This window comes from Echinops telfairi, unplaced genomic scaffold (genome assembly GCF_000313985.2).
Source record: "Echinops telfairi isolate 266 unplaced genomic scaffold, ASM31398v2 ScPeMD7_7475;HRSCAF=8513, whole genome shotgun sequence".
NCBI lineage: Eukaryota > Metazoa > Chordata > Mammalia > Afrosoricida > Tenrecidae > Echinops > Echinops telfairi.
The window spans coordinates 31,511,356-31,523,673 of record NW_022111379.1 but is presented as its reverse complement, the minus strand read 5'-3'; positions in this window follow the sequence as shown (position 1 = coordinate 31,523,673).

Genomic DNA, 12,318 nt, shown 5'->3' with positions numbered 1-12,318 from the left:
TTGTATGAGCCCCTAATAAAATGATTAGAAATAAATAAAAAATAAATAATAGTTAAGGGACAAGGAAATAAAAGCAAATAACAAGTTAACAAACATCACTAACAGACTAGAAGCAGAAACCATACCAGTGACCTTGAGGACAACCAGGCAGACTTCAACAAACGGGAAAGACAGTCAAACAAGATAATCAAAGAAGCTGAAGAAAACCTAAGAACAATGTCTGATGCTATGAAAAGGAACAATACTCAAATAACTGGATTACCAGAACAAGACACAACCAAGAAGTCAGCTGCAAAAATAGTGAAGAAATACTTGAAGGAAAACTTTCCCAGCTGATATCAGCTGATATTCAGGAAGCGGAGTGGGCAGAAGCTAGACTGAATCCCAGGAAGAAGTCATCAAGGTGCATAATAGTTTAACTATCCAACTTTGAGGAAAAGGAGAAAATAATAAGAGCACCAAGGGTAAAAGAGGTAGTCACCTATAAAGGTACACAGATAAGAATATGTTCAAACCTATCAGTAGACACCAGGAAGAAGAGGAGTGAGTAGAGTAACATCTTCAAAAAGTTGAAAGAGAACAATGCCAATCCAAGAATCCTATACCCCAGCAAACTATCTATCAAGATAGACAGAGAAGGACAAGTCTTCCCTGACAAGGAAAATCTCAACAAATACGTTAAAAGAAACTCAGCTCTACAAAAAATTCTTACTGACCCACTGTAGTCAAAAGAGCAACATGCACCAAGCACAAATAAGAGACCACCACATACAGCAACTCCACCCACAGGTCAACACATCAAAACAGCCCCCACGATAACATTAGCTCAACGGTGGATAGAAGGAAAGAATGAAACCACACACACACACACACACAAACCCGCAATGTTAAGAAGGGAGGTAGGTAAATATCCAACACAAAAAGTACAAGATGAAATCACAGAATCCACAGAGGGATGTAATAACTCTGAATGTCAATGGACTGAACTCACCCATTACAATACAGAGACTAGCAGACTGGCTTAGAAAACATAACACCCACCAAAAAAATTTTTTTAATTAAAAGAAAAGATACCCCATCAATCTTTTGTCTACCAGAGACACATCTCAAGCTCACAGACAAAAATAGGCTAAGAATTAAAGGCTGGTTTAAAATATACCAAGCAAATGACAATTGAAAGAAAGCAGGGGTTGTAATCTGAATCTCCAACAAAACTGATTTTAAGGTGCATAAGCCATAACAAGCGATAAAGAGGGACACTATACAATACTCAAGGGAACTGTAGACCAAGAACCAGTGAGCATAATAAATATATAAGCACCGAACAAGAGACCTGCAAAATTCATCAATCAAACACTCCAAAAGATGAAAAAAGAAACACAGGCTCAACAACCATAGTAGGTGACTTTAATACACCGCTCTCCGAGAAAGACAGATCACAGGGAAAGAAGCTTAACAAGGAAGCTACATTCTACAATTAGGCGACTTAATCTAGTAAACATATTTAGAGCTCTGCATCCAAATGCAAAAAAAAAAAAATCACATTATTTTCAAGCGCACATGGCACATACTTGAAGATGACCACATCTTGGGACACAAGTCGAGCCTGAGTAAATTCAGACACATAGAGATCCCTCAGACTTCCCTCTCAGACCATTAGGTCATAAGGCTGGGAGTCAACAAAAGGACAGTTATGAAAACATGGACAATGAATAACTCCCTACTACAAAATAAGTGAGTACTGTTCCAGATCAGAGATGAAATTAGGAATTTTTTGGAAACCAATGAGAACAAGAATATAACATGCCCAAACTTTTGGGACACAGCAAAAGCAGTTATCAGAGGAAGCTTAATAGTGACAAATGCACACATGAAAAAGGAAGAGAGACTCATTACTGATACTCTGTCACAAAGCCTCCAGCAATTAGAGCAGAGTCCACAGAATAACCTTACTAATAGCAAAAGAAAAGAAATAATAAAAATCAAGGCAGAGATAGATGAGTGGGAAAATAAGGGAAAAAAATCAATGCTTCAAAAATTTGGTTCTTTGAAAGGATTAACAGGTAAACCGTTGGCAAACCTAACCAAAGAAGGGAAGGCGCAAACATCAATAACTAGGATGAGGGATGAAACTGGGGGAATTACAAGGGACCCTAATGAAATTAAGAGGTTAATTATACAGTACTGCAAAGGCCTGTAGTCCAATGAATTCAACAACTTTGAAGACATTGACAAATACTTGGAAAAACAATCCCTCCCTAGATAATCCTAGATGGACATCAAGAAGCTTAACAAACTCATAGCAATAGAAGAAATAGATAAGGTTATCCAGGGACTACCAACTAAAAAATCCTCCAGACCAGAGCATGAAGCAGTGAACTAACAGGATGATAGGGCCAGGCCCAAGCCGAGTAGCTCGTCCCCAGAAGGATGCAATACAGAGGACAATGGCACTAATGATATAGCTTGGGGAGAGTGTCAGGTCTGTCCAGACCACACGGGTGCAAACTTAGAGGGAAAGAGATTGGACCTCACCATGGCCCAGCAAGCCCCAAGAGCAATATCCCTGCTCAGAACATGAGGAAGGTGAAAGGAAACAGAGGAAAGAACTAGGAGGCAAAGCTATTTATAAAGGTTTAGTTATAGGCATGTATATATGTATATATTAATTTATAATGATAGGGATTGAGGTCGACGTACATATATTTATATGTTAACTATTAAGATAGCAGAAAAATGTGGGCCTCTACTCAAGGCCTCCCTAAACACAAGAACACTTTGTTCTAAAATCTTGGCACTCTTTGATACCTTCCAAACATGATCGCTAAAGACAAAATGGGTGCATAAATAAATGGGGTGAAGAAAGTGGATGGTACCCGGCTATCAAAAGATAAAGCATCTGGGGTCTTAAAGGCTTGAAGATAAACAAGTGGACTTCTAGCAGGGAAGCAACTAAGTCCACATGGAAGAAGCACACCAGCCTGTGTGATCATGAGGTGTCAACAGGATCTGGTATCAGGTATCAGAAGATCCAAAACAAACAATTATATTGATATGAACGAGGGGGGTTGGAGTGGAGACCCAAAGCTCATCTGTAGACAATTGGACATACCCCACCGAAGGGTTACAAGGAAGGGAGATGATTCAACCAGTGTGCGGTATAGCACAGACAAAACCCACAGCATTCCTCAAGTTCCTGAATGCTTCCTCCCCCAACTACCATGACCCACTCTGCCTTACAAATCTGGCAAGACTGGAGTACGTTGGTACAGATAAGAGCTCTTGACACATGGAATCCAGGACAGATAAACTTCTCAGGAACAATAGTGGGAGTAGTGATATCAGGAGGGTAGGAGGATGGGGGCAGGGGGGAAGGAAGGAGAATCACATCACAAGGTTGGATATATAGCCCCCCTCCCACTATGAGGGGGACAAATAACAGAAATGTGGGTGAAGGGAGACAACGGATGCTGTAAGATATGAAATAACAATAATAATATAATTGATCAAGGATTCACGAAGGTGGAAGGGTGGGGGAGGGAGGGGGAAAATGTTTTGGAAATGTTGATGGCAACATAGATACAAGTGTATTTAATACAACCGAATGATGGATTGTCATAAGATTTCAAGAGACCTCCAATAAAATGATTAATCAAAAATGCATGTGTGTATATTGTGAGTGGCCATATAAGCTCCAACCACTGGTCTCTTCCCACCTAGAACAAGGAAAAGTACTCAAGGAAGTACTTTATCCACACAAACCACAGCCTCCTCTAGCTTGATCCCAGAAGAATGACATGAAGCCCAGCTGCAGCTATGACCAGTCTGACCAGACACACGATAAGAAGGGCTTGGCTGAAATGAGGGGAACAGACGTGGCAGAATTCAGATTCGCAAAAGGGTCAGAAATACTGAGCTGAGAGACTGGAAGAGCGGCCAAGACTAGCCCTGAGCCACCCTTTTCAGGTGGAACTGGGGCCACTCCCAGAGGTCATCGGTCAGCCTCCTGAGAAATTGGCTTATAAATGAAGCAACAGTACCCAGGAGAAGTGTGCTCCTCGGGACAATCAAGGGTACCAACCCAAGCAGGCAACATTTGCCCAAAAGGCAAAGAGTGGCAAAGAAATTGAAGGGATGCAACTGGAGAGAGTGCTGACACATTTGGGGCCCCTGCCCTAGCCACCAAAGTCGAGGGACAATCAGCATATCCAATGGTTGAATGAGCAACTAAGCTTTGTTATAAAAATACCCACCGACATGGATTTAAAGTTTAGACTTTCTCTTGAAATGCCCACCACAAAAATCAGAGCTACAGTTATTTTACATGCTCTCTAGTTCGTTGATAGGAAGCTATATTAATTCAATTACCAACTCAAGGAAGGAATGCTGCATTAAAAAACTACATGGTTCACATTTCCTTTTTTGTTCCTTAATCGATACATTTCTTTACTCCTTTGTTTATCTAACAAACATTGTGCTTCCTGCAGTAGAGCGAAGATGACTAAAACCAGCATAAGCGTTACTATACAATTGCTGTTGTCAACATTGACATGGGATTGTTACATAATTTGGGGATTGGGAAGGATATTTTAAAAGACGAAATCAATAGCCAAATCTGTAAGGAGAAAAAACTGAGACCATACATACCCACTGTCCTTTGCTCCCCCAACCCCCTGCTATAGGCATCCCTGAGGTATTGTAAAAGATGAACAGGTTCAGCTCCTAACTGAAAGGCTGGAGATCTCTGCCAAGCCAAAGGAGCCTCCAGAGAAAGGCCTGGTGATCAACATCTAAAAACTCAGCCATTGAGAATCCCACAGAGTACAGTTCCACTCTGACACCATAAAGTCTCCACGTGGGCTAAGCATCAGGCTGCTAATCATTAAGTCAGCAGTTCAAACCCAGGAGCACCTCCTCAGAAGAACGAGGAGGCTGTCTGCTCCCATAACAACTTCCAGTCTCAGAAACCCCATTGAAGGTCCCTATGGCGCACAATGGGTTAGGTAATTTGGCACAAAAGTGAGATGTGGGGAGGGGTCTTCATTTCTGAGTTCGCTTCCCCCACCCCCCACCCCGAACGTTTGCATGCTTACTCTGAGTCGGATGTTTTATATGCGCTATCTGATGAATCCTCCAGTAACCCCACAAGCCCACCCACTACCTCCTCCAGATTACAAATGGGGTGGGGAGCAGAAAGAGATTCGGTCATTTACTAAAGTGACGGGCAGAGCCAGGGTTTGAAAGCAGGTCTATGGGCCTGCCATTGCCAAGCTCACAACCATTAATTACCCTGCTCCCTGGCAGCAGCCACAGCAGTTTAGAGAAAATGCAGATGGTGCAGAAGCATTTGAAAAATGTCCACCCCTGAGCCAGAAGTCAGGGGAATGCAGATCGAAGCCACCACGGAGCCCTTCCCACCTAGCAGAGTGGCCAAGGCTTTTGCTCAGCAGCTACCTAACTTGCTCTTAGGTCAGAGTGAGATGTGCTCACGGTGGACAAGAACAAAATGGCACCCAGGAGGAGCTCGCTAGCAGGCTAGTCTACAGCAACCGTCGCACATGTCAGCTCTCTCCCTCCCTCCCTTGTCCTCCCCCTTCCTCTCCCCACCCATCTCTCCCCTCCCCTCTCCCTCTCTGCAAGAAGAGGAGATACAATCCTAAAAGGCCCCTAACCAGGCCTGTTGCTCTGTCACGACCTTGACCTACAGTCCTGCTTTCCAACCTCTACACTTCCTCTGGACTCTCCAGGGCCTCTGGGAATGTTGCCTGGACATTTCTGCGATCTTCCTAGTTCAGCAAGGCAAGGGGCTGAGAGGCCCAGATGGAGGGTGGGAATGGGGGAAGTGTGTGTGTGTGTGTGTGTGTGTGTGTGTCTGTCTTTCTGTCTGTAGGGGGCAGGGGTGTATGTTAAATTATGCAGCAAAAACCAGGGGTGCAGGAACACCTGTCAACTGTTTTCTCACTGTGGGGAAACAGGCACATGGCCCCAAGGGAAAAGCAACACTGACCAGGGATTGGACAGAGCGCTCTGTGGGTGTGCTGTCTTCTCAGGATAGTCACAGCCACCGAGAGATGGCTTCGTTTAAGAAAGATGAACACATCCCCCCACCCCTGTGACTGCTCCACCAACCAGTACTTGCTTTCTCTTCCCTGACACAGAATTCAGGAGTATTGTCATCAGAGCAGGAGTCCTGGTCACCTTGTGGTTATGCGCTAACCACAGGTTAGCAATTTGAAACCACCAGCTGCTCCTCAGGAGAAAGGCTTGCTGCTCCTGTAAAGAGTCACAGTCTTGCAAACCCACAGGGCAGTTCTACCTAGTCTTATGGGGTCACTATGAGTCGATGCAGACTCATGACAGTGAGTCGTGGACTTTGTTTTGTCTTTGTTATTTGAGCAGCACAAGGAACCCAGAACAGGTTTTTAGAGTGAGTGGCTTGGGTTCGACTAGAAGTTTAGCTGGGTGTGGGGGAAGGGCAAGTCCCCCACCACTAATCACGGGTTCAATAGGCACAATTGTACGGTTATTTTATATATAAAGATTATAGTAAAGTCATCGAGAGCATGAGAGACAGAAGAGATAGAAATAATGGAGTCAGACACATTTCATGGTAGCATTGCTCACCTCAGCCTCACTTGGTGGTCCATGTGGAGAAAGGGGGAGGGGAAGGAGGACAAAGGGAAAGGGAACAGGGAAGTGAGGATGGGAGAGGAGAGGGGGAACCAATGAGAGGCCAAGGGAGGAGCCCGAGAAAGAGCTCTTTATTGCTAACTCAGGCCTATATACCTTTGGGGAGAGTGCAAGCCCACTAATTACAGGTGAAGGCATACATCACAGGAAGGGGTTGCACTCTAGGTTATACAGCAATGAGAGGGGGACAATCTAGGGATATACACACAATAGGAAGAGGAGGGATTGGAGGTATACATGTGACAAGATAGGCGGATCCTAGATTCAGGATGGCAGCCTAACTTTGGATGTCACTGAGCCCCTTTGACCTGTTCTCTGGCTCAACCATAGAGACCATCATCAGTAGGGTGAGAACTCCACCTACAGGAACCAAATCATGACTGCAACGAAGTAGCCCATTGTCCTTAGCAGCAGGGAGCAAGCCTACCCCTGGTGGGACTAGACTGTAGTCTGGCAGCTGAAAGTAACTTGACAATTATTTACCATTAGCTGCAAGCAGTGTCCTATTCGGGGGAGACAACTTGGGTAAGGTGACCAGATTTTAACATTGGTAAAGCGGGACAAACGCAGGACACCATTGATTAAACTCATATCCTGGCAAAATAGCCACATGGCAGCCGAAAACCGTATACCCTAGCTTGTCGTGCATTCTTTCCAAAAATCGGGACTTTTTAAAAATGCCACGGGACGCGGGGAAAAATTGTTAAACATTGGGACTGTCCCGCCCAAAGCGGGACGTCTGGTCACCTGAAACTTGGGAGAAATCTTTGTTTCCCACAGCTGGGCATGCCCCCTCTTTGAGCCTCAGTCTCCTTGTGTGTCAATGGGATTACATTTGCTGCCCCATAGAGTAATCGCAGGGGTGGGAGGACATGATACTTAGCAAGCCTAACAATGAGCCTTGTGGGGGAAGCCAGCCCCTCACAACTATATCACGGGTCCAATAGGCACAATTGTACAGTTGTGATATATAAAGATTATAGTAGAGAAGGTAAAATAAAGGAGTCAGACACCATTTCATAGTAGCATGCTCACCTCATGGATGGCCATGATCTCATCAGCCAGGTCCACACACAGCATGGGTGGAGGAGAGGGGAGAAGAGAAGTGGATTTATTTCTAACCAAGGCTTATATATCTTATGGGGGCATGCAAAGCCCATGATTACAGGTAAAGACATACGTCACAAGAAGGGGTTGTACTATAGGTAATACAGTAACAGGAGGGAGATGATCTAGGGGTATGCACGCAATAGGAAGGGGAGGGATTGGTGGTACACATGTGACAAGATGGGCAGATCCCAGATTCAGGATGGCAGCCTAACTTTGGATGTCACTGAGCAGGCTCTCCATGGAAACAATTACTATCCTTATCATAGGTGTGAGCACCCCCTAAGGTGGACCAGACAGTAGTCTGATTGCTCTGGATGGCTGGTGCCCTCAGGGAGAATAGCTTGATAATCATTTACCTTTAGTTGCAAGCAGTGTCCTAGGACTGACATATATTTGGGGGAGAGAGCTGGGGAACAGTCTTTTAATATCCCACAGAGCGTGGGACACATGAGGTACTCAGCGGAGAGATGGCTGCCTCTAAATGCTGCTCAGGACCCTGGTCTCTGTGCTGGCCCCTCCCCGGGCCCCACTGACTCTCCCTTGGATTCACTTGCCCCTAGAGGACTACTAGATATGGCCAGCGAGCTGAGCAGGGGCCAGATCAGGCAAGGCCTCTTAGCCAGGTAACAAGCGAGGAGTTTGTTGTAAGCGGAGGGTTTTAATCAGGACCGTGCTGTGATCTGATCCACCTTCCAGCTCCTGAGCAGAGACGAGACCCTGGGCCAAACCACCCCAGAAAGCACACACAAACAAATGAAGACAAGGCATATAAGTCTCCACTTATGTCTTAGAAGGTGAGAACTAGAAGAGACTTTGCCGGTCATTTCACCGAGGAGAAAACTGAGGGCAGGGAGGGCAAGTCACTGACCCCAAATCACACAGCAAGTTAGTGGCTAAGGCACAGATTAGAACCCAGGCCACCTGACACCCCATATAACACTTCCTGATGGTAGAAAATCCCCGGCTCAGATCCCTTAAGGGAAGTCAAGGAATGTATGATCTAATTTTGCAACCTTTCTATCAGATTATGAGCTCCTGCCAGCTCTGGCCCAGTCTGGAGCCAGACAATTCCATTAATTTCCCCTTTGCTGACCACTGGGCAGACTCCCATACGCTACAGATACTCTGCTTCCTGGACAAGGGAGGCAGAGGCCTGGGAGTGGGTGGGGTGATCTGGTGGTGATGACGGACCCACGCCCCAGCTCATGGCCACTTGCTGTGGCAATGTCCCTGATGTAGGTGAGGAGGAAGGAAAAGATGCCTTGGGGGCTGAGGGCTTTATCTCCACAGGGGGTCTTCAGCCAAATGAGAGGCCACTTTGGCTTGTTAATTCTAAGAGCACCAGCTGACTGCCTCCAGCAAGGCTCCCTGGTAGGCTCATTGCTGAGCACTGCCTCTCAAACGCTTTGCTCATTCTTCCAAACCAGATGGGCAAGGCTAATCTATTGGCCCCAGGAGACACAACCGGTAAGTGACTTAATGGGGACTAAAGTCTCTCCCTTTCTCCAGGAACTTCCCATCCCCTGCTTATCCCCCCTCCCTGCTGTGCTGTCACTCACTCTGTTACCCTCTGTATCGGTTCATCTCATACACTGGCTTCTCTTTACCCTCTCATGGAAGAGGGAGCCTTGCTGCCTCCCCAGGGCTAAGCAAGGGGCCCGCACACAGTAGATGCCAAACGAATACTTTTGAGAATGAAGGAGCTGGTCAAGAGATGACTTTTCTAGGAGGTGACATTTGAGCTGAGACCTGAGAAGGAGTCAGCCTTATAAAATCTAGGGAAAGGGCATTCTTGGCAGGAGGGAACAGCAAGACACAGGCTTTGAGGCTGGCTGGAGACTGGGGTGTTTGAGCGAGGCTTCCAACCAATAGCACCTGGGGCACTATTAAAGAAACGTCCAGTGTTGGTTCAGTGGTAGAATGCTCACCTTCCAAGTGTGAGTCCTGAGTTCAATTCTTGGCCAAGGCATGCACTGCAAATGTAGCTGCTGTCTTTCTGTTGTTGGCAGTGCATGTGGTCTTATGATGCTAAACAGACAGTAGTAGTGCTTCCAGATGAAGAAGTGTTAGGAAGAAAGTCCTGGTGCTCTATTTCTAAAACTCAGCCAATAAAAATCCTAGGGATCCAAATGGTGAGATCTTCACCTGGGCACAGGGACGGCTCAGGGCCAGAGCAGCATTTTGTTGTGTGTAGGGTTTCCTGGCATCACTATAAAACTCGATGGCAGCTAACAATCGCTACGACTTTTAATAACACTGTGGTTCAGCATGGGTGTCCCTGGTGGCATAGTGGTTCCATATTGGGCTGCGATCCCTCAGGTGAGCAGTTCTAAACCACCAGCAGAGGCTCCACAGGAAAAAGACAGGGCTTTCTACTCCAGTACAGAGTTACAGTCTCAGAAAGCCACAGGGGCAGGTCTACCCTGTCCTAGAGGGTCAATGTGAGTCAGCATAGTTGATGGCAGTGAGTTTGGTTTGGGGTTTTGAGGCTTAGCATGCCTTGGGTGATCCTGGAAAACATGATGCTGAGTGAAATATGTCAGGTGCAAAAGGACAAATCCTGAATGATCTCACTTATCTGTTATCAGCAAATATATAGAAACTTGCTAGGAGGCACTGAGTTTATGCTAATGGTGATGGGTTGATTTGGAAAAGAATTTCAAAAAGGGTCATACAATGGGAAAGGTAGTCAGTGTCACTGAATGATACAGTAGACACGGTGGATGTAGTATATGTTGTATGTATTTTCACTGTAAACCACAACGACAGAAACAAGGCTTGGACTCTATCTGAAGCCTCTGGGGTATAAACCCCCTGCCAAAACTCAAAACCCTGCCATCGAGTCGATTCTGATTCATAATGACCCTTTAGGACCCTGTGGATCTCTGAGACTGTAACTCTGTACGGGAGCTGAAAGCCTCGTCATTCCCCCATGTAGCGGCTGGTGGTTTCTAACTGCTGACGTTGCTATTAGCAGCCCAATGTTCAAGCCACTACATCACCAGGGCTCCTAAACCCACAGCAGGAGGGTCAATTCCAATTTATAGCCACCCTGTAGGACACAGTGGACCCACCTCGTAGGGTTTACAGGCCCAGACAGACTGCCATGTCATTCTCCTGCAGAGCAGCTAGTGGGTCCAATCACTGACCTTCCGGTGTGCAGCCTGGCACTCTAACCGCTGTGCCACCAGGGTCCTGCCCTGGGGAATGGCTACTATTCATTATTCTTCTTTTGGAAGTCCTGGTTGGGAGTTTCTGTCAACGCAGGAGATCTGGTCTGTGCTCAAATAGCAAGAGGCAGTCATAGGAGCATTTTCGGACTCCGCCACGGTCCTTCAGTAGCCTCTCAGTCTTCAGTCGGGAAACAGGCAGGTCTGGCGACCTTGGGAATGTGCAGGTACTTAGCGGACAGAGCGAAATAGGATTGGGCATGTGGGGTACCCGGGGCTAAAGCGGGGGTGGTGATGGAGATGGCCTTCTCAGAGAGAAAGGGGTTTGAGGGAGCAGGACTAGGGCAGATGGGCGACCGGGTCCAGCTGTCTGGACTTGAGGTTGACAACACACACACACACACACATACACACGCACACCTCCCCCTTGGTAACTGGTCAACCCTCTGGGGTCTCTCGCTGGAGGGGCGTACAAGCCTCCCAAGACTGATTTGTATGCCCCTCCCCTCCCCGGTTCCGCGTGCTGGACCGCTTCTGGAGCGAGAGCTGAATCCGCACCCGGGCACCGCAGCCACTGCCCCACGTCGCGCCTGGTGAAGCACGCATGCCGCTCCCGTAGTCGGCTGGCCTCAGTTCGCAGGCGGTGGGGTCCCTGGTTCCCTACGAAATCGAAGGGGAAGAAGCAGCCAGTAGAAATACGACTTGAAAGCTCTTGAGATGGGGCCATGGCAAAGTCGGCCAATCGTCGTCCAGCAGGGAGGTGCCCAGGTCTTAAAACTGCGGCCGCGCGACGCCTACCTCTCGGCTCTCCTTCTGCCCTCCGCTCCCAGTGACCCAGTCTGACTCCAGCGCCCCTCGCTAAAGGCGATGGTGTCCATCTGAGGTGGCTGTCCCGTCGCCCGTGCCATCGAGTGCGCGATCCTCTCGAGTTGGCTGAAAGACGTGGCGTCGGGGCTGTCCCCTAACATCTCAGGGGGCAACGGATCTGAGCGCCCTCGCCCGGCCTGGGGTCCCAGCTGCAGGGACTGTCCGGTGGGGGCAGCGGGGGCCGGCGCAGCACTGGCGCTGCGGGCGCTGGTCGCGGGCACCTACCTGGCCCTGTGCGCTGTGGGGCTGGTGGGAAACGTGCTGGTGCTGGTCCTGTGCGTTCCCAGCAGCGGTGGCGCCCCTCGCTGCTTAATCGCTTGCTTCTTAACCTGGCCGCCACCGACCTGCAGTTCGTGCTGACGCTGCCCTTCTGGGCCACGGACACGGTGCGCGACTTCAGCTGGCCCTTCGGGGGCGTCATGTGCAAGCTGGTGCTGACCCTCACCGTGCTCAACATGTACCCCAGCGGCTTCTTCCTCAG